At 43.8% G+C, this 27,759-nt stretch overlaps 1 protein-coding gene across 4 annotated transcripts in view; it reads left to right on the top strand.

The window, feature by feature from the left end:
• Positions 1-662: 662 nt before the first annotated feature.
• Positions 663-27,759, top strand: part of LOC126297807 (protein O-linked-mannose beta-1,2-N-acetylglucosaminyltransferase 1-like) — a 1,990,313-nt gene continuing 1,963,216 nt past the window's right edge. Inside the window, exon 1 of one of the 4 annotated variants that reach the window (XM_049989012.1) lies at positions 663-1,036. The gene's annotated coding sequence lies outside the window, so the exon portion shown is untranslated. The remainder of the gene's footprint in view (positions 1,037-27,759) is intronic. The other 3 variants (XM_049989016.1, XM_049989017.1, XM_049989013.1) reach the window with 3 other exon arrangements.

Here is a 27,759-nt window from a genome sequence, read left to right as displayed (position 1 = left end):
CAGATTTTGGGTGCCCCTGTAGATCGGAGGCAGCGTTCTTCCGGGAAAGGCCACTTCCCCCACCAAAAGCGCTGCTCGATCTTGAGTTTACAGACAGACTATAACATACTTCTTTGGTATTCCAAGTTCCAAAAGAATTCTGTACAATTTTGACTGCAATATTGAATCAGATGCTTTTGTAAAATCTATGAAAAGATTATGAACTGGTTTATTGTATTCCCATTTCTTAGATACAGTAAGCATATTTGTCAACGATAATTTTTCTTAGCCACTGAGAGAAGCGGAAACAACAAAAGAATTTACGATTGCAACAGGCGCTGTTTTCAATAGAGGTGTCCCTGACCAGACTCTTCCGTCCGAGGGTGACTGTCGCTATTGGCCTCGAAGAGACGGCGCAGGCTCTGTACGTAATCGCTCCCGTGCACCCTCCAGGGGACCGTTTCCTTTATGATGCGAAAGCTTAAAAATTCCGTTTATAGGCAGCTGTAAATGTTTGGCGGCGTGAGGTTTTTCCTCGTGTGCCGGTTGCGGCGCGCGCCGAATCGACCCGCCCGCCGGCCCCCACCCTCGGCCGCGGCCCCCCCACCACCGGCCGCCACCCCGCCACGCGCCCCCTCCCCTCGCCCAGCGGCAGTCCCTCCAACTATGCAGGCGACTGGCCGGCTGTGCCATCAGTGCGTTTATAACTGTGCGCCAGCGAGGTGGTGTGTTGCGCGCCGCCGGCTCACACGCACGCGGTCCCGCGTCCTGCCCTCGCAGCACAAAGCGACCCAGCAGCCATGCTGCTTCCCGCGCGCTTCTGAACCTCCCGGCTCGTTCCCTGCACACTGTGCCGACACCACATTCCTATTATTTACTTTCCCGGTGATAATAAGTTTTTGCCCGAAAGCGTCCACTGAGAATCAAACGACGTAAGTCAAAGCAAATAAAAAAAATACCCGGGGAAGGCTCTCTGATCTTCGAGGGACGGAGCACGTGCTCCAGTGCCTGACCGAGGCGTGTTTCCTCGAACACACACGCAACACGACTGGCAGTGGTGAGTACTGCAAGAATTTCACTTGTTTTCGAGAAAATTACTGCTTCACTTCGAGTAAAAGCCTCTCGCGGTACGTGTGTGATCGCGTAGCTAAAACATTACGGCTCGATACTTGCGGCTATTTTCGGCAGTCACCCATAAATGCTTAAGAAACACATTTGCTTTAGGAAATAGTTGTAGAATTTAAAAAAATATTCCATGTATTCGTCAGACGCCACATCCGATCGAGCGCAACGGGAGCACGTGGTCGTAGTAAACACAGGTGTAGGCGCTTGTGGTACCAACTGCGCGCGTCAACACGCCGCTTGGCGCGCTAATGATACATTCCTACCACCGCGCTGGCGCAAAAATCTGCATCCTGCACGACTGTTTCAGATACAACATACTTGTAGTTCAAATCATTTGGTGTCACTGAATTTAAGGAACAGTAGTGCAAAAAACTGTTTTTGTTTTAAATACTGACGACGACACGCAAAATCTCCTGTAGATCAGCCAATTTGTTGTTATAACACGAAAGGATCGCTCCCTGTCATTAAAGAATAGCATATTGCCTTTTTTCCTTTCCGAGAACTATTCTACTGTGTGCCAATGTAGTACTAATGCTTTCAGTATAGACCATTTGGATTCCTATTGCAATAGTTCCGCTAGTGGCTGTAAATATAATGAATATTCAAAGTATTATTATTATTGTTATTATTAACAAACCCACTAAGTTTTACTGGCCAAATGTATGTCATTTGCAACCTGCTTAGTCTTAGAAGATAGTAGCTAAATACAGTTATGATGCAATTTTAACGTGTGTTTAGCTTTAAGTTGTGAGTATAAATATTTGTCATATGTGGAAAGGATTTATAATTACAATTAAAAACACGCAGAAATCGTAAAAACATTCATAGCAAACGATTAATAGCGTGCTCATACTTTCCAGCGTGTGCAGTAACCATTGTCAACAGAGCTGAGAAAATAAGTAATGAAATAATATGCAGCAACAGAAAAGTCTGTTTGAGCCTGATTGCTGTCAAATAAACTAACTCCTTTACTGAGCAAAACTCTACTGTTGACAGGCACTGTACGAGAAATCTAGGGTACTTGCATTTCAGAAAATTCTCAACCTAATTTTGTTGTTAATTATAGCAATTTCACCACGATATGGGTTTGGTCTTGATTCCGTTTTCACAATTTGGCGGCTATAGTGACACATGAGTGTCCAAAAACGGTAACAGGACACTTAGACACACAGACATGACATATCGACATGGAGTCATTGTTTTGAGGCCTTCACTGGAGAGTGAAAATACCCTCTGGAATCATAGTGTGTACGTGATGTGTTAACAAATGATTTGCCACAGACGGCTCGGACTAAGTTATAAAATACTGCATTTCTCGGCAGTCATCACCGCACTCCTCCGATCGTGTCATAAAACCGTTACGCTTACGCCGCGGTCGAAACTTCCGTTATTACCCTCCTTTGCGGAGGAAAACGTACGGCATCTGTCAGGAATTATGGCGTACGCTCCGTAAAATCTATTGAACATACAATTACTCTCAAATGACACAGTAATATCCCCATTTATTTTTGAGAACTTTGTTCGAATGAAAAGCGCTGCCACCGCAGTGCAATATTTCACGACTCCCATATTTCGGTGTTGAGAAATAGACGACTATTTCCCGTGGATATCCGGAAATAATTTATATCCCGCGGCGTACTTTTTCCGGCTGCACCTATATATATATGTATCGTGGCTCGCCAACAGGCGAGAGCCTTCTTTGTGCGGGAGGCATGGTTGCAGCGCTTCCGATTGGCGCGAGGCGGCGGCGATCACGTGACTGGGCGGCGCGGTCCCTGACCTGCTACCTGCGCCCGCCTTTTACATTCAAGTTCATTACCATTACGCGAGGCCACCGCCGCGACACAAATATTGCGCGCTCCCTGCACCGCGTTTGCCTCCCCGCTTCACCCCTACTCCATTGCTCCCGTGAGAATTTCTAATGCGCTGCAAGTACATTATTTTGATAGCTTAAAACTATTGGACACAAATAACAGTAATATTGTTCTGAAGCTCTTACCACCGCCCGCGGTTGCAGGCTAAATTAATGGAAACATAGGTCCGTCTCTTACCAAAACAACCGTTTTTTAATGTCCAAACATGTATCAGGATCTTCTTACAATCATCAGAAGGTACTTCTGTCGAGTTCTTATTTTCTAGAATGTTAGGTTCTGTAAAATCTTCTTTACAGTATTATCAGGCTTGCCACATTTGTTCTAAATGGTGGTTTTCCACTGTGGCTTATCAGTAACATGCACAGAGTATATGCTCATCTTTCTACAGCAGACGAACGTGCAGGTGGGGATACATACCACGAAACTAACTACTACAACCTACACAATAATGTAAAGAAGCAGCTTCGGAGCCTATCTCTGTTGAAAATATGGACTGAATAAAAATAACTGATGATGCCACAAAGGTGCTCGTACATATTTGGGTATTAGAAACAAGAGTTGTTTTCACGATAAGAGCACTTGAATTCCCATGACCTTGGACACAAGTGGCTGATGAGTATTCCGCGTCATATGGCTATGGTCGAAGAAACTTTTCTGTTCCTGATGTATCGTCCAGAGCTGCACCAGACATCTTCAGGGGTGCTCCTGGGGACGCTGAGTCTGTCGACCGATGAGCCGAACGTCGGTGAGCGGCATGAATACCTCGTAAAATGGGCGTGGTGCAGTTTACACATGATCAGAAGAGTTAATATTTGTCAGAGATAAAACTTGACTATCGATTGTCTCTCGTCAAAGATAAAAACTTACCTTTCGGTTCCGTAGAGCCACTGTACAAATCAAATGGAGTTTCATGGCTTCGTCTTTGCTGTTAAAACTGTCAGTATGCTTCTATATTTCGATTGCTTCTCTATGTAGTCGTGGATAATAACGCGTCACACTAGACAAAAGTTTGGTTTCGGAAAAAAACACTTTGATTTCCTGACTGAAGAGCATGCACTGCTGTGGTTGATATTTCTATTTTTCTTAGTTGCCAGAGACTTTTATGACTGAAAGAACGTAGAAGTCTTTGTCGACTACGGAAAACAGGGAAATCAGATGTACCAGAGCATGCTCTTCAGTCAGCAAATCAAAACTTTAACTACTATGTCAAACTATTATCCACGGCTATACAGAGGAGCCACCGAAATATGTGAACAAAGCTACAATTTTAAGCGAAAAGGAGAAGACGTGAAACTCGATGATTATGGACAGTGGCTCTGCAGAACCGATAGATAAAGTTTTATCTTTTACAGGCGACAGTCGACGGTTAAGTTTTATCTCCGAAAAAGATTATCTCTGCTGATCACGTGTAAACTCGACCGCGCCCACTTTATTAACATCGCTCCCCAACTTCCGACTCATTAATCGGCAAGATACAGCGTCGCTGGAACATCTCCGAAGATGTCGAGTGTAGCTCTGGACGAAACCTCAGCAACCGAAGAGTTTCTTCGACCACGGCCATACAGCCCAGAAGGCTCATCAGCAACTACGACATAAGGTCGTGAAAGACTGCATTGCATGACTGGACACGAGACAGTAAACGGACAGATTGTTGACTTGGTAAGTGGAAACAGTTCTTATGACCAGGCGTCAAGGGACACAGGTTTGGCTTTTACGTCCAGTCGTCGTGAATTACATATCACAAGTTCCTATTGGAAAGGGGTTGGGAAGGAAATCGACTGTGGCATTTCCAAAGGAATTATTGTGGCATTCAGCCTAACCGGTCTTAGGCAATCATGGTAGGCACAAGATTTGCGTCTCTTGTAGGGAGCTTAAATCCTATCCCGAATGAGAGTTGTGTGCTCTAACCACTCAATCACGTCGCTGGGTTTCGAGAAATGAAGCTAGTAACAATGTTTGCTGGAATACACTCTTCAAAATTCTGAAGGTATCGCGGATAAAATACACGGAGCGAAAGGTTCTCTACAACTTGTACAGACGGCTGGTCCCAGCGGAGGTTCGAGTCCTCCCCCGGGCATGGGTGTGTGTGTGTTTGTCCTTAGGATAAGCTTAGGGACTGATGACCTTAGTAGTTAAGTCCCATAAGATTTCCCAGACATTTGAACATTTTGAACAACTTGTACAGAAACCGGACTACAATTCTGAGAGCCGAAGGGAGCGAAAGGGAAACAGTAGTTGAGAAGGGTGTGAGACACAGTTGTAACCTGTCCCCGATGTCGTACAATGAGCAAGCATTAAAGGAAACCAAAGAAAAATTAATAAGGGGAACTACATTTCTTGGAGAAGAAATAAAAACTTCGAGGTTTGCTAATGAAATTGCAATTCTGGCAGGGACAGCAAAGGATTTGGTTGAAGTTCCGTGAAATTAAATGTGTTGTATCTTGGAAAGAGGTTATAAGACGAATATCAAGGAAAATAAAAAACGATTGCTAGCGGACTGTATTCAAATTAAATCAGGCAATGGCACGGAAATTAGATTATTAAATGAGACACTAAAAGTGAAAGATTAATTGTGCTGTTGGGCCAACAAATAACAGACGATGAACAAAGTAAAGTGCATGTAAAATACAGACCGGCAACTTTAAGAAAATTGTTTCTGAACAGGTGAAATTTTGTTAACATAGAATATAAATTTAACCATACAGTAGAGTACGCCATTATCATTAAGCCATGCAGTAAAGCTCCATGCCATACGTAAAAATTATGACTATAGTTTCCCCTTGCTTTCAGCTGTTATTAGTACCAGCCAGTATGGTTGATGTTAGAATGCCAGATCAGTTAACCATCAAGACTGTTGCACCTACAACTACAGAAAAGGCTGCTACCTCTCTTCAGTAAGCACATGTTTGTCTGGCTTCTCAGCAGATACCACTCTGTTGTGGTTGCACCTACGGTACGGCTACCTGTATCGCTGAGGCACGCAAGCCATCACACCAGCTACAAGGTCCAGGGTTCATAGGGGGAGGGAATGGGGGTAAAATATCCCGGAGGTAAAATATTCCCCCATACGAATCTTCTGGTGAGGACTGCTCGGGAGGATATCGCCACCAGAAGAAACAAAACTGGAATTCTACATATCAGATAGTGGAATATTAGAACCCTTAATCAGGTATGTAGGTTACATATTTTAAAAAGGGAAATAAATAGGTTGAATGTAGATATAGGGGGAATTAGTGAAGTTCAGTGGCAGAAGGAACAGGACCTCTGGCCAGATGAATACAGAGTTCTAAATACAAAGTCAAATAGGAGTCATGCAGGAATCGGTTTAATAGTGAATAAGAAAATAGGAATGCGGGTAAACTACTATGAACAGCATAGTGAACGCTTTATCGTAGTGAAGATAGAGGCGAAGCCCACGCCTACACAGTAGTACAATTTTAGATGCCAACTAACTCCGCAGACAATGAAGAGATCGAAGAAATGTATGATAAGATATAAGAAATTATTCATGTAGTTAAAGGAGAAGAAAATTTGTGATCGGGGACTGGAATTCGGTAGTGGGAAAAGGAAGAGAAGGAAGAATAGTAGGTGAATATGAGCTTGGGAATTATATAATGGTTAGATAGAGATTTAGTAACCAGATTTTAAATTGTAAGACATTTCCAGAGGCACATGTGGACACTGTCCACAATTTTTTGGTTATTGGTTATGAGTTGTGAATTATAACTGAAGAAATTGGAAAAACGTAGGAAATTAAGGAGATGGGACCTGGATAACATCCAAGAGCTAGAGGCTGTTGACAGTTTCAGAAGGGGCAATAGCCAGCACCTGAGAAGAACAGGGGAGTGGAATACAATAGAAGAGGAATGGGTGGCTTCACGATATGAAATAGTGAAGGCATCAGATGATCAATTAGGTAAAAAGACAAGGCCTAGTAGAAATACTTGGATAACACAAGAGATATTAAATTTAAATGATGAAAGGAGAAAATTTAAAGATGCAGCAAATGATGCAGGCGAAAGGGAATGCAAACTTCTAAAAAATGAGACTGACAGAAAGTGCAAAATAGCTAAGCACGAATGGCTAGAGGACAAACGGAAGGATTTAGATGCATATATCACTAGTGAAAAGACAGACGCCGCCTACAGGAAAATTAAAGAGAGCATGGGAGAGAAGAGAACAACCTGGACAAATATCAAGAGCTCAGATGGAAAACCAGTCATAAGCAAAGGAGAGAAAGCAGAGAGGTGAATGAAGTGTGTAGATGGTCTATACAAGGGAGATGTACTTGAGCACAATATTATAGAAGTGGAAGTAGAAGAAGATGAGATAGGAGATACGACATTGTGAGAAGAATTTGACAGAGCTCTGAAAGATCTAAATCGAAACAATACCCTGGGGATAGACGATATTCTGTCAGAATTACCTTGAGAGAATCAGCCATGACGAAACTCTTCCACCTGGTGGGTGAGATGTATGAGGCAGTCAAAATACTCTGAGACTTCAAGAACAGTGTCGTAATTCCAATTCCAAATAACGCAGTTGCTGACAGACGTCATGGTTGCCAAATACTAACACGAATTCTTACAGAAGAATGGAAAAAAGTGGTGGAAGCCGACGTCGCGGTAGATCAGTTTGGATTCTGGAGAAATGAAAGAATATGCGAGGCAGTACTGACCCTATGACCTACCTTAGAAAGGAAAGACGAACATACTTCTGTAGCATTTGCAGACTTAGAGAAAGCTGTTGACAATGTTGAATGGAACTCTCTATTGGTAGCAGGAGTGAAATACATGGAACGAAAGGTTATTTACAGATGGCAGTTATAAGAGTCGAGAGATACGAAACACAAGCAATCGTTAAGGGGATAGTGAGACAGGGTTGATATTCAATCTGTACGTTGAACAAGCAGTGAAAGAAGTCAATGAAAAATTTGGAATATGAATTAGAGTTCACGGAGAAGAAAAAAAAACTTCAAGGTTTGCCGATGCCATTGTAATTCTGTTATAGACAGCAAAGGACTTGGAAGAATAGTTGAACGGAATGGACAGTGTCTTGCAAGGAAAATATAAACTGAACGTCAATAAAAGCAAAACAAGTTTAATGGAATGTAGTCTAATTAATTCAGGGGAAGCTAACGAAATGAGATTAGGAAACGAGACAATTAAGGTGGTAGTAGATTTTTGCTATTTGGGCAGCAAAATAACTGATGATGGCCGAAGAAGAGAGGATATAAAATACAGACTGGCGATTTCAAGGAAACAATTTCTGAAGAAGAGAAATACATTAACTTCCAGTATAGATTCAAGTGTTAGGAAATCTTTTCTGGAGGTATTTGTATGGACTGTCACAATGTATGGAGTGAAACATGGCTGATAAACGGTTTAGATAAAAAGAGAACAGAACCTTTCGAAATGTAGTGCGACAGAAGAATGTTGAAGATTGGATGGGTCGATCAAATAACTAATGAGTAGGAAATGAGGAGACAAATTTGTGGCGCAACTTGACGGGAAGAAGGGATCGGTTGCTGGTGGTGGTGGTTAGTGTTTAACGTCCCGTCGACAACGAGGTCATTAGAGACGGAGCGCAAGCTCGGGTTAGGGAAGGATTGGGAAGGAAATCGACCGTGCCCTTTCAAAGGAACTATCCCGGCATTTGCCTGAAAGGATTTAGGGAATTCATGGAAAACCTAAATCAGGATCGCTGGAGACGGGATTGAACCGTCGTCCTCCCGAATGCGAGTCTAGTGTGCTAACCACTGCGCCACCTCGCTCGGTGTGATCGGTTGCTGGGTCACATTCTGAAACATCAAGGGATCACCACTCTAGTACTGGTGGGAAGTGAGGGGAGGGGGGGGGGGGTGGTAATGGAGACCAAAAGATGAATACAGTAAGCAGATTCAGATGGATGTAGGTTGCAGTAGTTATTCGGAGATCAAGAGGCTCGCACAGGGTAGAGTAGCATGGAGATCTGCGTCAAACCAGTCTTCGGACTGAAGACCACAACATCAAACACAGGATATAAATTTAAGCATTATTAAGTCTTTTTCTGTACGTATTTGTCAGGAGCGTAGCCTGGTGCGGAAGTAAAACGTTGGTCACGTGGGAAACGTGGTTCACACAAGAAGAGAATAGATTTTTTAAAAATCTGGTGCCACAGAAGGATGCTGAAAGTTAGATGGGTAGATTAGATCATTAATAAAAGGGATACTGAACACAGTCGCAGGGGAAAGAAAATAATGACTTGAATTGATTAAACGAGGGGATTCTTTGATAAGTTACATTCTGAAACATGAAGGGATTGTTAATTTGGTAACAGAGGTTAGTGTAGGAGGTAAACATTATAGAGGGGCACAAAGGTTTGACATTAGGAAACAAGTTCAAGGTTACAGTAGGCATGCAGAGATGAAAAGGATACACTAGAGCGGCATCAAGCCAGTCTTCGGACTGAAGACCGCAACAACACAAAACAACTGGACTTAAGAGTTTAGCTATACAGGCTGCAAATGTAGACATGACAAAAATGACAATGATTCAAACAGTATTGCAACAAACCCCATGAAGAAAATCATGTTCACATGCTTCAAGGGACGATGTATGTAGACTGGAATGTCTATGGATTCTTTACGAAGTACTTCTGAACACGTGTTCCAAAAACTTTCTTGAGCAGCAAGTTCGACAGCCCAAACGCAATGGAAATATCTCAGACCTTGTAACTACAAATAGGCCGGACGTTTAGGATAACGTCGTAGGAAAACGGGGATTAGATATCATGATGTCACTTTAGCAACTACGGTTACGAAAGTTAATAAATCAGTGAAGAAGGCTAGGAGAGTGTTTTTGGTACAAAGAGCAGACAAACAATTCTTAGCATCTCACTTAAACAGTGAACTGACATCACTTACTTCCAGTAACATGGGCGTAGAGGAACTATAGACAAAGTTTAAGCAGACTGTAAATCGTGGTCTGGAGAATTATGTGTCTAGTAAGTAGATCAAGGATGGAGAAGACCCAGCATGGTTTAGTAACGATATCCGGAAAATGCTAAGGAAGCAGACGCTGTTGCACTCTCGGTTCAAAAGAGAACGCGGAAATGACGACTAGCAAAGGTTAGTTCAGATTCGTGCGTTTATGAAAAGAATTATTCGCGAACCAAAAGATCTGATAGAGAACCAGAGAAAATACTGGTGCTATGCACAGTCGCTGAGTGAGTCCAAGGCTTCCATCGATTCACTTGTTGGTCAGTCCGGTGTGGCGGTTGAAAACGAAAGCCGAAGTTTTGAATGTGACGTTCACGAAATCGTTCACGCAAGGAGAATGGTACAAACGTGCCGTCCTTTGACCATCGAAATGCCTCCCGTTTGGACGACATAGTAATAAGCATCTCTGTAATAGAGCAACAACTAAAGGAGTTGAAAATAAATAATTCACAGGGTCCCGATGAAATCCTAATTTGGTTTCTCAAAGAGTACTCTACGGCAATGGTCTATTACTTAGCTTGCATTTATCATTAATCTGTAGCCCAGAGCAAAGTCCCAAGTGACTGGAAAAAAGCGTAGGTGACTCCTGCGTATAAAAAGGGCAAAAGAACGTACTCGCAAAACTACAGACCGATATCCTAAACATCGATCTGCTGCAGAACTCTTTAACATACTCTCAGTTCGAATATAATACATTTTCTTGAGGCAGAGCAGCTTATGTCCATAAACCAGCATGGTTTTAGCAAGCATCGCTAATGCGAAACTCAGCGTGCCATTTTCTCACACTATATGCTGCTAACTATGCGTGAAGACCAACAGGCAGATTCCATATTTCTAGATTTCCGGAAAGCTGTAGCCACGGTGCCCCGTTGCAGGCTGTTGAAGTTACTAGCATTTGGAATAGGTTCAAAGATACGTGAGTGGCTCGAAGACTTCTTAAGTTGCAGAACCCAGTAAGTTGTTCTCTACGGCGAGTGTTCATCAGAGACAAGGGTGCCCCAGGGAAGTGTGATAGGGCCGCTATTATTCTCTGTATACATTATTGATTTGGCGGACAGGATGGACAGTAGTGTGCGGTTGTTTGCTGATGATCTCGTGGTGTACGGTAAGGTATCGATGTGGAGTGACTATAGGAGGGTACGAGTTGACTTAGATAAAATTTCCTATTGCTGTGATGAATGGCAGCTAGGTCTAAATGCACGAAAATGTAAGTGAGTAAGATAAACAAACCCATAACGTTCGGATACAGCATCATTAGTGCCCTGCTTAACACAGTCATGTCTTTTAAATATCTGGGCATGACGTCGCAAAGCGATATGAAATGGAACGAGCATATGAGGATTGTGCGAGAACAGGCGAATGGTCGACTTCGGTTTATTGGGAGAATTTTAGGAGAACGTGGTTCACTTGCAAAGGCGACCGCGTTTAGGACGCTAGTGCGACCTGTTCTTGAGTACTGCTAGAGTGTTTGGGATCCGTACCAGGTCGGAGTAAAGGAAGACATCGAAGCAATTCAGAGGCGAGCTGTTAGACTTTTTACTGGTACACTACGTGATCAAAAGTATCCGGACACCCCCAAAAATATACGTTTTTCATATTAGGTGCATTGTGCTGCCACCTGCCGCCAGGTACTCCATATCAGCGACCTCAGTGCTCATTAGATATCGTGAGAGAGCAGAATGGGGCGCTCCGTAGAACTCATTGACTTCGAACGTGGTCAGGTGATTGGGTGTCACTTGTGTCATACGTCCGTACGCGAGATTTCCACACTCCTGAACGTCCCTAGGTTCACTGTTTCCGATGTGATAATGATGTGGAAACGTAAAGGGACACGTGCAGCACAAAAGAGTACAGGCCCACCCCGTCTGTTGACTGACAGAGACCGCCGATAATTGAAGAGGGTCGTAATGTGTAATAAGCAGCACTCCGTGAAGAATGGGCTGCCATTCCCCAAGAAACCTTCAAGCACCTGACTGGACGTATGCCTGCGAGAGTGGAAACTGTCATCAAGGCTAAGGGTAGGCCAACACCACACTAAATTCCAGTATTACCGATGGAGGGCGCCACGAACTTTTAAGCCATTTTCAGCCAGGTGTTCGGATACTTTTGACCACATAGTGTAGGGTCGAACAACACGCATGTGTTACAGAGATGCTTCGGGAAGTAAAATAGGAATCCCTGGAAAGAAGGCGACGTTCTCTTCGAGGAAAACTATTCAGAAAATTTAAAGAAACATCAATTGAAGCTGAGTCCAGAACGTTTCTGTTGCCTCCAACATACACTGCGTCTAAGCATCACGAAGATGAGATATGAAAAATTGGGGCACATGCAAAGGCGTATAGACATTCGTTTCTCCGTCGTTCTGTTTGCAAATGGAACAGGAAATGAAATGACTAGTTGTGGTACGGGGTACCCTCCGCCACGCGCCGGAAGGTGGATTGCGGAGTATCGAGTAGATGTAGATGTACAATGCAGAAGATGATAGCTGAACGTCCCGCCGACGTGGCAGAAAGAGCACGTGTTCCTATCGGACAAAAAATCGGCTACGATTTTTTTAAAGGAAAACCATTCAGCTTTGATCGACTCTGCACAACCATGGAAGACCTTTGGGGCCGAAAGCGAGTCTGCAGTACCTCCCTCCCAGAATCCAGTCGAGCGTGCTATCCACTGCAGCCCTTCGCTAGTTTCATACTGATCCAGTATAATACGGCACTTGTACTCAGCACATTGTCAGAAATGATATAGAACGTGCGCCTCAGTTGTATGAACGACTTATTATTGACTCTGTGTAGAAACAACCTACGAGGGTAAAGCTTGAAGCCCTTTGAGGCTGTTGGTAGACGACTTATGTGGTAGGTCACATCTTTATAATATTATTCAGACATGCAGGAATATCTGCAGATAATAAACGCTTGGTGCATCATCAGTTAGCTGACCTTTAATATGACCAAATGCGTACAACGTAATGCAAAAAATAGGTGAATGATTCGATATAAATCAATTTACATCATCGCCGAGCAGGGACAGCTGTCAGATACACAAGAGAATCTGTACAAGAGAGGGAATTACCACAGATATATAGTTTTGGAGACGGTTGATACGTATTGTGTTCATTAGAGAAGTGTTATTAATGAACTTTAGTTCACCCTGAAAGAAGGTAGATTATAAAAATATTGTACTGTCGTCGCAGACTATGGCGTAACCAACGTTCAACATAACACTGACGTTGAAGCTCGGGAAAATGCAAAGAAGAGCTATGTGATTCGTCTTAGGGTATGTATAGTCAGTACTACAGTATCCCTAAAATACGGAGTATACTCAACTGGATGACGCTGCAAGTGATATTTTGTGGATTACGTAAAGATCTACCAAGCAATCGTATCATGATGTTCGCAGTGGCTCTCACTCTGTCAGCCGTGTCCTTTTTCAATGATCCGGCGAGATGGAAGTGACTGCTTGGGTGCAACACCTTTCCAACGAAGTATCACAATCATTTATGTGGCTCCACAGATTTCCATCTCACTAACGTTTTTTGTGTTCTCGTTCTCTCATAACATTTACCCAGCTAACGCTACTGAAAATACTGTTATAGATTTATGCTGGGAGAGAAAGACGATCTATTGTGTAGTACAGTTACCGAGAGGTGGCCTTAAAATCAGATTTGGTCATTTGCTGTGCAGCAACAAAGGCAATAAGTTTAAACTATGGCTTAGTGAGCGGATTAATTCAGGGAAACTCTTTTTGGGCCTATTGGCTCTCGCTCTCAAATGGAAAGTGTAGATCTAGTGACTGAAGCACGGTGCACAGTAGATGCATTGGAATTTCAACAGAACACATGGCATGTATAGAGAGTTTGACGCCCGTAATTTGTCACTTTGAGTTAATGTGAATTCATGTACAACAGTGGAGACACTAGATTGTGACTGAAAGTCAGTGAATTTTGATAGCACGTTAACCAGAGAATTTTCAGTACGTATCCTTAGAGTGCCGTTATGTGATGGGTATCTGGAACCATGACTGAAATCTTCTGATATCCAGAAAATGTGCTTCTAAGATTTTGGGACAGTCAGACAGAAACTATTTGCAGAGTATGTCTCAGGTCTGACGGAAGGTTTATTAACACATATCCAACGAGGGACCAGTGAACCGAAATAACTGCAGTACGGATTGTTACGTATAGAGATATTTACTGCATAGCTCAAATGTGTGTGGCCGATCCAGATCAGCTTCAAATCGAAATCGAGAGCACGTTGAAGCCCAGAATGGCCAGTTCATTACGACTTAGCTGAAAGTGTCTGTGTAACCAAATTATGAAGATCTATCTACATCTACATGGATACTCTGCAAATCACATTTAAGTGCCTGGTAGAGGGTTCATCGAACCAACTTCACAATTCTCTATTATTCCAATCTCGTATAGCGCGCGGAAAGAATGAACACCTATATCTTTCCGTACGAGCTCTGATTTCCCTTATTTTATCGTGGTGATCGTTCCAACCTATGTAGGTCGGTGTCAACAAAATATTTTCGCACTCGGAGGAGAAAGTTGGTGATTGGAATTTTGTGAGAAGATTCCGTCGCAACGAAAAACGCCTTTATTTTAACGATTTCCAGCCCAAATCCTGTATCATTTCTGTGACACTCTCTCCCATATTTCGCCATTCTTTGAACTTTTTCGATGTACTCAGTCATTTCTGTCTGGTAAGGATCCCACACCGCACAGCAATATTCTAAAAGAGGATGGACAAGCGTAGTATAGGCAGTCTCCTTAGTAGGTCTGTTACATTTTCCAAGTGTCCTACCAATAAAATGCAGTCTTTGGTTAGCCTTCCCCACAACATTTTCTGTGTGTTCCTTCCAATTTAAGTTGTTCGTAATCGTAATACCTAGGTATTTAGTTGAAATGGTTCAAATGGCTCTGAGCACTGTAGGACTTAACATCTGAGGTCATCAGTCCCCTAGAACTTAGAACTACTTAAACCTAACTAATCTAAGGACACCACACACATCCATGCCCGAAGCAGGATTCGAACCTCCGACCGTAGCAGTAACGCGGTTCCCGACTGAAGCGCCTAGAACCGCTCGGGCACCGTGGCCGGCGGCATTATGGAAGGAATGACAATTGGCCCCCATTTTATCGATGGCAGTCTAAATGGCGTAATGTATACTGATTTCCTACGTTCTACCGATGTTGCTACAAGATGTTTCACTGTGTGACAGAATGGCGATGTACTTCCAACATGATGGATGTCGGGCACATAACTCGCGTGCGGTTGAAGCGGTATTGGATTGCATATTTCGTGACAGGTGGATTGGCCGTCGAAGCACCATACACTGGCCCGCACGTTCACCGGATCTGACGTCCCCGGATTTCGTTCTGTGGGGAAAGTTGAGGGATATTTGCTATCGTCATCCACCGACAACGCCTGACAAGATGTGTCAGCGCATTGTCAATGCATGTGCGAATATTACGGAAGGCGAACTACTCGCTGTTGAGAGGAATTTCGTTACACGTATTGCCAAATGCATTGACGTTGACGGACATAATTTTGAGCATTTATTGCATTACTGTGGTATTTATAGGTAATCACGCTGTAACAGCATGCGTTCTCAGAAATGATAAGTTCACAAAGGTAACATGTATCACATTGGAAGAACCGAAATAAAATGTTCAAACGTACCTACGTTCTGTATTTTAATTTAAAAAACCTACGTTTTACTGTTCGTCCAAAACTGTGAGCCATATGTTTATGACTATTACAGCGCCATCTATCACAAAGTGGTCCAACTAAAACATACATATTTCTTTACTTACTACACGAATATGTAATAATAAATGGGGGTTCCTGTTTTAAAAAACGCAGTTGAGCTGTTTGACCTATGGCAGCGCCATCTTGCGGGCCAACCATAGCGCCATCTGGTTTCCCCCTTCATGCTGGACAAGTTTCGTTCTTTGTAGTTTTTTCGTTTGGCGCTTCTTTCGAGAGATATTTGGCCAGGTCACGATCAATGGACGGTCCTGTATATTTCCTTTCATTGTTAATGCTCTCCACAATGTGTCCACTATTTGTCGGAATTGCCTACAATCGCATGGTATAGTCTCCGCGGCGAGAGTTGCTTCGAACGCTATGAGTGATTGCTACAATGCACTCCATGCACACACGTAACTAGGTATTTTAGCCGACTGCCACATTATAGCACCTGGGAGAGAAGGCGCCTCGTTTGGCTTATCGTAGAGTTCTTATAGTAGCATTTCACAAGGACATTCTGAACCACTTGATAGTATATGCGCAACAATGCAATGCATTTTCCTTAATCACTACTGTGCTTGAAACTTCCTGGCAGATTAAAACTGTGTACCGGACCGAGACTCGAACTCGGGACCTTTGCCTTTCGCGGGCAAGTGCTCTACCAACTGAGCTACCCAAGCACGACTCACGACCCATCCTCACAGCTTTACTTCTGCCAGTACCTCGTCTCCTACCTTCCAACACCTCGTCTCCTACCTTCCAAACTTGTTTGCTTATTGTAACGTCGACGCTTGTTTCCGACACGGGAGGCCAAACGTGGTAATACGTCTAGAAGTCTCTGTCTTGCAGTACCATCAGTTGTTTCAAGCGAAAGGCACTGGTACTTAAAAAAGAACAAATAAGTAAAATGGTGGTTTCAGCTGGAAGCCAGTGGGGCTCGAATGATTAAATATATCTCAAAACGCGTTCAAGACGTACTTAACGATCATTTAATAATCACTACTCTTTTTCAACATAGAATTTCAGTACCCAGATTTAATACTACAATATGATGTACACAACTTCTGCGGACATTCAGCCTTGTTACCAATCAGGTGACTATACTTCGCGGACAAACTCATCTAGTCGACTCCAACCCAAAAACACAAGTGTGCTAAAAACAATTCTTATCGAAAGTACGAACAATAGAAAAACGAAGGAACAGCGTTATTTGTACTTTTTAACAATTTTTGGTTGTATGTAATGGCTGTAAGTTGTTTTCATACCGACCATCGTTGGCGCGCGCTTTCATGAATATCCATGGTGTGCACTCCTCCAGTAATAATTTTTCTGTCCAGACAGTTTGGGAACTACTGCCCCATGAAAACTTCTACAACGTCCTTATTGTAAAAATTTCATATTAATTTGCAGCATATACGAAAAAGTCACAAATCTTATGATTTGAACCTAATACATTCCTTTTATATTTGGCCTAGTACACTCACGCCAAGGAAAAAAATCTTGAACGACTAGAGATAAGACCTCCATAGTCACAGGATATGTACATTAGTATGTTCAGCAGAAATGATTAGCATATGAAGCATGTCGTCCCGCTGGTTCAAGGTTATCATCGATATCGCGGCGCAACTCCACCTACCAGTAAAATGTGCCTGCGGCTCTCGTTGTCGCTACAAACTGAAGGTAATGGATTAGTGTGACTTGGGAGCAGACGTGCAGGATACCTCGCATACGTACGCGCGAACCGTATTGTCAAATCAGTGAGTTTGAAAGAGGGCGCATTATTGTCATGAGAGAATGTGGTGCATCCATCCGGGAAATTGCTACTCGTGTGGGACGAAGTGTTTTGGCAGTGCAACGGATATGTGCAGTATGGTTCACGGAAGGCCGTAGAACACGACGAGAGGAGTTAGGTCGCACCACCCATATCAACCCCTGACAAGATCGACACCTCATCCGAAAGGCATTGCAGGACTGATATGCGTCCTCTTCGGGTATGGCGCAACAGGAACAGTGTAACACATCGTACACTATCAGCGGTGACAGTCCGTGGCCGTTTATTACGACATGGCATACGTACGCGTCGTCCACTTCTCCACCTACATTTGAAGAATGTGCAGAAACATGCTTGACGGCAATGGCGTGTGGAACAACGTTACTGGGATCAGGAATGGCATCAGATAGTTTTTTCCACGAATCCAGGTTCGTTTGTTTGAAAATGATGGCCACAGTTTGGTTCGCCGCAGACAGGGGGAGCGGCATCATAGTGACTGCATTCGCACAAAACATATAGGACCAGCTCAAGGCTTTATGATGACGGGTGCTATTGGGTACAATCACAAATCACAGTTGGTATGTGTCCAGGCCACTGTGACCAGTGTGACCCACGTGAATGACATCCTGCGACCTGTAGCCATACCCTTTCTGAACAACACACTAGAGGCCATTATTCAGCAAGAAAATGCGCGATCACATGGTGCAGCTCGAAGACGTACCTTCTTGCTGTCACAGGATGTCAGTTTTTTGCTCTGGCCCGCAAGATCACCAGACTTGGCGCCAATCAAAAATGTGTGGAATATGGTGAAACGCCGGGTGCAGCACTGTGACCCAATGCCAGCCACATCAATGAACTTCGGAACCAGGTGAATACAGAATAGATGGCTATACCATTCGGGTCTTATACGCATCTATGCCATCATTCATGGTACAAGTTATCAGGGCTCAAGGCGAATCTTGTGCCTACTATGCAACAGCTCACATGCTCAACTGAAGTGACTGAAACGCTAATCATTTCTGCAGAACATACTAAGTTACTTGTCCTGTGAATATGAACTTCATATATCTAGTCGTTCAAAGTGTTCCGTTTTTCCTCACTATGAGTGTATTTATCTATAAGTAAGATAGTGTGACAACTTTATTACGTGAAGTATTATTCTCATTTTTGGGATGTCAAATTGCCGCGCCCTTGTTTCGATTCTAATAACGCCGTCGCACACTGAACGTTAATACCTAGTCTTATATCCTTCAGTACTTCTTTCTCCCGTTCTCAGTTCCATACAGTTATCTTCAACAGCTGGGAAATTTAAATAGGAAGCTGAGATACAGGCACACTACAGAGCGTCTCAAAAAGATTTATCCGATTCTACAACACTTCATTTTCTACACGAACAAAGATACGAGGGTCGGTCAAAAAGTAATGCCTCCCATTTTTTTCTACTTAAAAAAATTAAGTTAAGTGAAAAATTTGAATTTGGCGCCATTCCTCAAATCTTCTTCTGCAACCCACTGCAGTAGCAACTTTCTGTGTCAACAGGTGGCAGCACAGCAGAAGTTTGTAAGATGGCCGACATCGATGTTCGTTTGAGACAGCGTTGTGTGATTGAATTCTTGAATGCAGAAGGTGAAACGCCCATACGCATTCATGAAAGACTGAAGAAGGTGTATGGTGTTGTGACAGTGGATGTCAGCACTGTTAGACGATGGGTTCGTCGTTGTAAGGAAGCTGAAGGGCAAACACCGTTGACTGACGAAAAGCGGAGCGGCAGGCCGGTGAGTGCAGTGACTCCACACAACATTCAGCAAGTTGATGACATCATTCGTGGTGCAGATGAAGTGTGTCGCATTATTTCTCTTAGTAAAGGCAGTGTGATCACGATTATTAAACAATTGGGGTACTCAAAAGTTTGTGCACGGTGGGTTCCAAGAATGTTAACCGATCAGAATAAAGAGGCAAGGAAAACAATAGCCTCCCAACACTTGCAGCGCTTCCGTTTGGAGGGAGATGAGTTTCTGAAAAAATTGTGACCGGGGACGAAACATGGGTGCATTTTTTTGAACCCGAATCAAAGAGGCAGTCAATGGAGTGGCGTCACACAAGCTCGCCGAGGAAGAAAAAATTCAAAACTGTGCGATCGGCAGGGAAAGTTATGGCAACAGTTTTCTGGGCTACAGAGGGTGTGATTCTGGTTGATTTTTTGGAGCAGGGATGCACAATAAATTCTGTTCAATACGTCACAACCCTCAAAAAACTTAAAGCACGTCTTCAGCGAGTTCGCCCAACAAAATCAATGGCAGATGTTCTTCTTTTGCATGACAATGCAAGACCACACACCAGTCGTCACACCTCTGACGAGATTGTCAAAATTGGATGGGAAGTTTTGCCTCATCCCCCATACAGCCCTGACCTGGCACCATCAGACTTCCATCTGTTCGGGCCACTAAAAGAAGCTCATCGTGGGATTCATTTTGATGATGAGGAGGCCGTCAAAACATCCGTGCGTCAATGGCTTAGGAAGCAGAGCTGTGATTTTTACCGTGCCGGGATACATGCCCTTGTTCAAAGATGGACCAAAACTGTAGAGATGGGCGGAGATTACATTGAAAAATGACAAAATGATCCTCAATGTTGTGGTTTTCAACCTATGTAATTGCATTTAAATTTCCTGACAATTAAACGTAGAAAAAAAATAGGAGGCATTACTTTTTGACTGACCCTCGTACAAAGATAGAAACTTGGCATTAGAGTTCTTTCTGGTGCTCGCTGATGACCCACCATGCCTCGAGTAGAGACGGAGATAAGTTGGAATTAAGAGAGCTAAGGCATACAGCGTTTCAAAAGGTGCAGTTCAGTTACAATCTTGCAGCATGATTTTCGTCTAGAGTAAGTACAGATGGCGACTGAAAGAAATACGCAACGGGATGAACAGAAATGACACTTTTACTCAAAGACAATAATTACGGTGAAGTCACCGAGATTTATGATTGTCCCCTGAACATTAGAAACTATAGGACGTTATTTTTAATTGGGTGTGTGGTCATCACTGACGGTAATGCATGTTCTGCACCATGCTCCCATGCTGGCCGCGAGGCTGGAAATGAATTCTTGTGGTAGAGTGTTCCATTCCTCCACCAGCGCGGTTGACATCTGATAGATAGTCGTAGGTGCGTGTGGAAGACGCATCCCACACGTGCTGGATGCGACTTAAGTCGGGGAAACGGGCAAGCCAATTCATTCGGCGAATATCCTCTAGTTCCAAGAGCACGTCAACTTGCGCTGTTCAGTGCGGTACGGTCGCGCATTGTCAGCCATAAAAATGATGTCAGAACCGAATGCCCTGCTGAAAATACGCTTAGCAGAACAGTGTCACAATAACGGTGATCGGCAAGTGTACCATATTCAAAGATTTGCGGGTCAGTACACCTATACAACATTATTCGTCCCCACACAATGTAGCAGTCATCTGCTGTTGTACTTGACTGTGTTCGACCACTTCTTTTCCTTCGGGCAGCAGTGGCTGTGGCTCGGAGTGAACCCTTTGGACGTGAAACAATACTGTGAGCGGTACCAAACTCCTGGGCTACAGTCGTCACCTTTCGTCCTTCGTGGTTCCCGATGATTCTTCCCCATATGAAGTCATACACATTTCTCTGGACCATGTTGTAATGAAGAACAACACCACAGTGTACCGTAACTGCTCTGTGATTGATACACACTGTCTTTTCCCGTTCAAGTGTCTCGTATTACGGGGCCAGACCCATTTGGCGCGCCGGCCGGCGTGGCCGTGCGGTTCTAAGCGCTTCAGTCTGGAACGGCGTGACCGCTACGGTCGCAGTTTCGAATCCTGCCTCGGGCATGGATTTGTGTGATGTCCTTAGGTTAGTTAGGTTTAAGGAGTTCTAAGATGTTAAGTTCCATAGTGCTCAGAGCCATTTGAATTTGAACCATTTGGCGCTACAGTGACACTGACCCAACGCCAGCTTTCCGTGCCCGTTTAGAAGACCTCTGGGAACTTTTTCACCCACTTTCATTTATTTCCACAGACTTCTTTATATATTATGTGACTTTATCTACCTCGTCATTACGATTTGTGGAGCAGTGTATTTCCTTCATCATTCTCCACCGCAGTTTTCGGCCCTTTTCTGGTTCCCTCGCCGTCCGATGTCGACAGCAAGTAAATTCTGAAAAGTACGGGGAAAGAGGCCGGACAGAGAACATCCAGGCACCACTGGCGCACTCCGGTTTGTAAAGGAAGGAAGGTAACGTTACCTGCCCATTGGCTGAGAGGCTGTCCGTTGAGCGCCGCCTCCTGGCTTGTTCGTTTGCTTTTTCGCCCGTCGTGGGCCTACACGGACTCCGCGCAAAGGAGCGGAGCCCGCTGCCGGCGCTCCCCGAGTTTAAAACTTTGGACGAGTAAATAACTCAGAAGTTAAGATAGTGTTGTGACACTACGCAGGCGGGAGGCTGTCCCCGCCGCCTTCATTAGGCGGGCGGCGCCGGCGTCGCAGTGTTCTGCGTCGAGGGAGCAGAGTTTGGTGCACCCCAGCCGCCCGCTTTCCAATTACAGCATTGCTGATAGTGGGAGTAATGGGGTGAAATTGTTCTTCCGCGCAGTTGTGTAATGCACATTTTATGCTAGCTTTTATTCGCCATACGACACCTCCTCTATTTTTGAATTTCTGTCATTTTGAAAGATTATATTCGTTTCAGGGAATCCTGAACAAAGCTCGGTTCTATAAGTTTAATCTCTGTAATTAACGGTTAAATCGAGTATCTGTATTTTACTCAGATTGAGTACTTACAACTTGACGGAAAATGCACACAGATGCATAATTGCTATTCAAACAACGTCATATGTCTTCACAGATCGAAAATAAATCAGTAAATAAAGTTCTGCCCCAATTTCTGAGATAAGCCCGCACGGTTGTGACTGTTTAAGTTACGAAGAGGGTGAGAAACTAAGCCTCTTTTCTCTATTTGTCTGCATCTTGAAAACAGAGCCGTTAGTTATAAGGCAACAAGAATAAGGAAGTATAGTTTCAAATACAGTGGAACCTCAATTAACGAGCAAAACAAATTGTAAAAGAAAAAGAGAGTCTCTTAACGAGCGATGTTTCGCATAACTAGTGACGACGATTTAGTGATGTCACCAGCCGTTCGTGAGCGTTGAGGGAAACGTTCAACAGTATGAACACGTTCCATTGTAGTTAGTGACATATGAACAATGTCTTTAGCGCGTACTGCAGTCTGGGTTTAGCGCTCTTTCTGCTACCATCTTAGTGCAGCTTGTGATTACACGTTTTTCTAAACGTGCTTTTCGTGTGCACATTTTAATAACCTTCGTAGACACGTCCGCGAAGTAAAGCCGCAGCAAGAAGACCACAAGTGAAAGAAACTGAACTTAGAAATGGAACTTGAAATCATTGAGAAACGCGAATGTGGTGTGAGCGTTGTTGATTTAGCACGGACATACAATCGGTCTACTTCAACTATATTCACTATCCTCAAGAATAAGAAAAGGTTAACGAGATAGATGCTTCAAAGGAAGTGACAAGAGCATCTAAACAACGGTTTCGTATCCTAGACGATGTCGAAAGGTTGCTCCTTGTATGGACAAATGAAAAGCAATTGCAAGGCGACACTATTAACGAGAACATCTTTTGTGAGACGCCCAGAATGAGTTTCGCTGGCCATGTTAAGAAGAAGCCAGGGTCATCAGCGACCGAAGAAGCGTTTAATGGAAGCCACGGATGGTTCGAGAAGTTTAAGAGAAGAACCAGCATCCTATGCTTTGTGAGGCTCGGCGAAGGAGTCAGCTCCGATACAAAGGCAGCAGAGAACTTCATCAGGAACTTTCAAGATGCTCGTAGATTCTGAGGGTCATCTGCTGTAACGTATTTTTAATTCTGGAGAGACGGGTCTATTCTGGAAAAAGATGCCAAAGCGTACCTTTGTAACAGCAGAGGAAAATGCATTGCCCGGTCACAGGCCAATGAAAGACCGTCTCACACTGATATTCTGTGCCAATGCAAGCGGGGATTTGAAAATTAAAGCCAGCCGTGGTTGCCGAGCGGTTCTAGGCACCTCAGTCCGGAGCCACGTGGCTCCTACGGTTGCAGGTTCGAATCCTGCTTCGGGCATGGATGTGTGTGATGTCCTTAGGTTAGTTAGGTTTAAGCAGTTCCAAGTTTAGGGGACTGATGACCTCAGTTAGTAGTTTGGTAGTGCTTAGACCCATTTGAACCATGTTTTTGAAAATTAAACGGCTGATTGTTTACCATCCAGAACTCCACTAGTCTTCAAGAAGTGTGAAGTCCAGGAGAGAAGATTAAATGTGATATGGAGGTTCCGCAATAAGGCTTGTGTGACACGTGATCTTTTTGTGACTGGATCAATGAAGTGTTTGGGCCTTCAGTGAAAAAATATTTCCTTGAAATTAATCTGCCACTCCGTGTCTTGCTTGTTATGGACAATGCTCCTGCCCATTCTCCAGGCCTTCAAAACCCTTCCTTGAGGAATTTCAATTCAACAAGATCCTATTTCTGCCTTCCAGTACCAGTCCGTTACTCCAGCCTATGGACCAGCAGATTCTTTCTAACTTTAAGAAGCTCTACACTAAAGCACTCTTCGAGCGTTGCGTTGAGTTAACTGAATCTACCAATCTCACTCTCAGAGAGGTTTGAATATCACTTCAATATCGTTGCCCACGTCAAGATGATCGAAGAGACATGGGAAGGGGTTCAACAGAACTCTCACCTCTGCTTAGAAGAACCTTTGACCGGAGTGCGTTGTCTAATGTGACTATGAGGCATTTGAGTCCGTACCTGTGGAGCCTGTAGTCAACGAGATTGTGTCTTTAGCCAAGAGCATGGGACTAGATGTGGACAACAATGGTATCGATGAGATTGTGAAAGGTCACAGCCAAGAAATGACCACGGACGAGCTATGGAGTTTGTTTGTTTCACAGCAGGAAGTTGTGGGGAGGAATTCTTCAGAGGAGGAGGCGGTAACAGCAAAGCAGCAATCTTCTAGTGCAATAAGAGAAATGCTGGAAGCGTGGGAATCGGTTGCATTGTACATTGAAAATTATCACCGCAATAATGGCTATGCGCGCTACAAATTTATTTGACGATAATGCTGTGTCGCATTTTCGCCGAGTTTTGAAGCGTCGATAGAAACAAATAACTATAGGTAGCTTCCTAGTAAAAAAGAGTTATGTACCGTGAATGATAAAGTACATAATACTGTATGTACCATATAATTTTCTTTTAGTAAATGGCATGAGTAACATAAAACTTTTAATACTTACATTAAATTGTGTGGGATAAATTTCGCTTAACGAGTTTTTCGTGCTACGAGAAAAATTCTGGAGCGAATTACGATCCCTACGCGAGGTTCCACTGCAGTGAAATTTGATGTAAAGCAAAACTTAAAGTAGCTATAAATCCGGAAGTTGGTTTCACACCATATTTTTCTGTTTGGTATACACTGAGATGATAAAAATCATGAGATACCTTCTGCTGCCCGCTGTAGTCCAGCAACTCGACGCGGCATAGACTCAACAAGTCGTTTGAAGTCCCTGCAGAAATACTGAACTATGTTGCCTCCATAGCCGTCCATAATTGCGAAAGAGTTGCCAGTACAGGGTTTTGGGCACAAACTGACCTCTCGATTATGTCCCATGAATGCTCGATGTGACTCATGTCAGGCGATCTGGATGGTCGAATTATTCGCTCGACATGTCCAGAATGATATTCAAACTAATTTCAAGCAATTGTGGCCCAGTGACATGGGACATTGTCATCTGTAAAAATTCTATCTTTGTTTGGGAGCATAAAGTCCACGAATGGCTGCATTTCCAATCAATGATCGGTTCTATTGGACCATATCACCCAGTCCATTCCATGTAAACATTGCCGGCATCATTATGAAGCCACCACAAGCTTGCACAGTGCCTTGTTGACAACTTGTGTCCATGGCTTCGTGGGGTCTGCACCACACTCGATGCCTACCATCAGCTCTTACAAACTGATTTCGGGATTCATCTGAGCAGTTCTCAGTTTTCCAATAGTCTAGGGTCCAATCACTATGTTCTCGAGCCCAGGAGAGGCCCTGCAGGCGATGTCGGCTGCTGCTATAGCTCATTAATTCCAAATTTCGCCGCACTGTCCTAACGGATACGTTCGTCGTACGTCCCTCATTGATTTCTTTGGTTATTTGACGTAGTGTTCCTTGTCTGTTAGCACTGGCAACTCTACACACACGCTGCTGCTCTCATCCGTTAAGTCAAGATCATCGGGCACTGCGTTGTCCGTGGCAAGAGATAATGCCTGAAATTAGATATTCTCAGCGCACTCTTGACATTGGGGATCTCGGAATATTGAATTCCCTAACGATTTTCGAAGTGGAATCTCCCATGCATATAGCTCCAGTTACCATTCCGCGTCCAAAGTGCGTTGACTCTCCTCGTGCAGACATACTCTCGTCGGAAACATTTTCATATGATCACCGGAGTATAAAGTACAGCTCTGTCCTTTTATACCTGGTGTACGCGGTACTACCATCATCTGCATATGTGCATATCGCTAACCCATGATGTTTATCACCTCAGTGTTCGAGGTAATGTGGCCTTGCCTTCCTCCATCCTGGGAATACACTGACAATGCCAATTAACAGCATGACGTGAAATGTGAACCACACTTCTTATTATACAGGGTGTTTTAAAAAAAAGTGTTTCGTAATTGCAATAGGTAATATTGATCGAAACTAGAATCAGAGTTCCTATTCTTTTGGGATATTGTCCACTTCATTCTCTCATTCCCAACCGTATTTCTCGTAACAGCAGACACTATAGATAGCGTTGCATGTCGTTACCACAGATCGTGACGCATTCCTTCAACCTTTCTTCGCCTGCCACGGTTCTGGTTGCGTCACATGCATCGGTCACACGTTCCTGTAACGTCTGTACATTATCGATGGGCCAGGCATACACCAATGTCTTCAAATGTGCCCGTAGCCAGAAATCCAACGGACTCAGGTCCGGTGAACGGGAACGCCATGCTACGCAACCTCCTCGATCAATCCATCGCCCATGAAACGTTACGGATAGGTACTATGTCACGTACTGCACAAATAGCGGCTCTGCCCCGTCGTGCCTGCACAAATAGCGGCTCTGCCCCGTCGTGCGTAAACCACAATCGTCGCCTTTCTGGAAGGGTGACGTTCTCCAGTAGAAATCTGTGATTCACAGGACCTGTTAATCCATTTGGTAAAGTGTATGGCACTATGAGTTGTTCACCGACGATTCCTGCCTACACACTGATTCTGTAGCGTACCTGATACCTCACCTCCATGAGTGCTCGAGCTTTTGCATCTGCCCACACGTGTGTATTTTGGTAATTTGCTATGACATCTCTTCTGAATCACGTCTCATCTATACATCTACATCTACATGACTACTCTGCAATTCACATTTAAGTGCTTGGCAGAGGGTTCATCGAACCACAATCATACTATCTCTCTACTATTCCACTCCCGATCAGCGAGCGGGAAAAACGAACACCTAAACCTTTCTGTTCGAGCTCTGATTTCTCTTATTTTATTTTGATGATCATTCCTACCTATGTAGGTTGGGCTCAACAAAATATTTTCGCATTCGGAAGAGAAAGTTGGTGACTGAAATTTCGTAAGAAGGTCTCGCCGCGACGAAAAACGTCTATGCTGTAATGACTTCCATCCCAACTCGCTTACCATATCTGCCACACTCTCTCCCCTATAACGCGATAATACAAAACGAGCTGCCCTTTTTTGCACCCTTTCGATGTCCTCCATCAATCCCACCTGTTAAGGATCCCACACCGCGCAGCAATATTCTAACAGAGGACGAACGAGTGTAGTGTAAGCTGTCTCTTTAGTGGACTTGTTGCATCTGCTAAGTGTCCTGCCAATGAAACGCAACCTTTGGCTCGCCTTCCCGACAATATTATCTATGTGGTCCTTCCAACTGAAGTTGATCGTAATTTTAACACCCAGGTACTTAGTTGAATTGACAGCCTTGAGAATTGTACTATTTATCGAGTAATCGAATTCCAACGGATTTCTTTTGGAACTCATGTGGATCATCTCACACTTTTCGTTATTTAGCGTCAAGTGCCACCTGACACACCATACAGCAATCTTTTCTAAATCGCTTTGCAGCTGATACTGGTCTTCGGATGACCTTACTAGACGGTAAATTACAGCATCATCTGCGAACAGTCTAAGAGAACTGCTCAGATT

The sequence above is a fragment of the Schistocerca gregaria genome, chromosome X (genome assembly GCF_023897955.1).
Source record: "Schistocerca gregaria isolate iqSchGreg1 chromosome X, iqSchGreg1.2, whole genome shotgun sequence".
Taxonomy (NCBI): domain Eukaryota; kingdom Metazoa; phylum Arthropoda; class Insecta; order Orthoptera; family Acrididae; genus Schistocerca; species Schistocerca gregaria.
The sequence above is the reverse complement of the archived record's forward strand: the minus strand, read 5'-3'. Positions and strand labels throughout refer to the sequence as shown.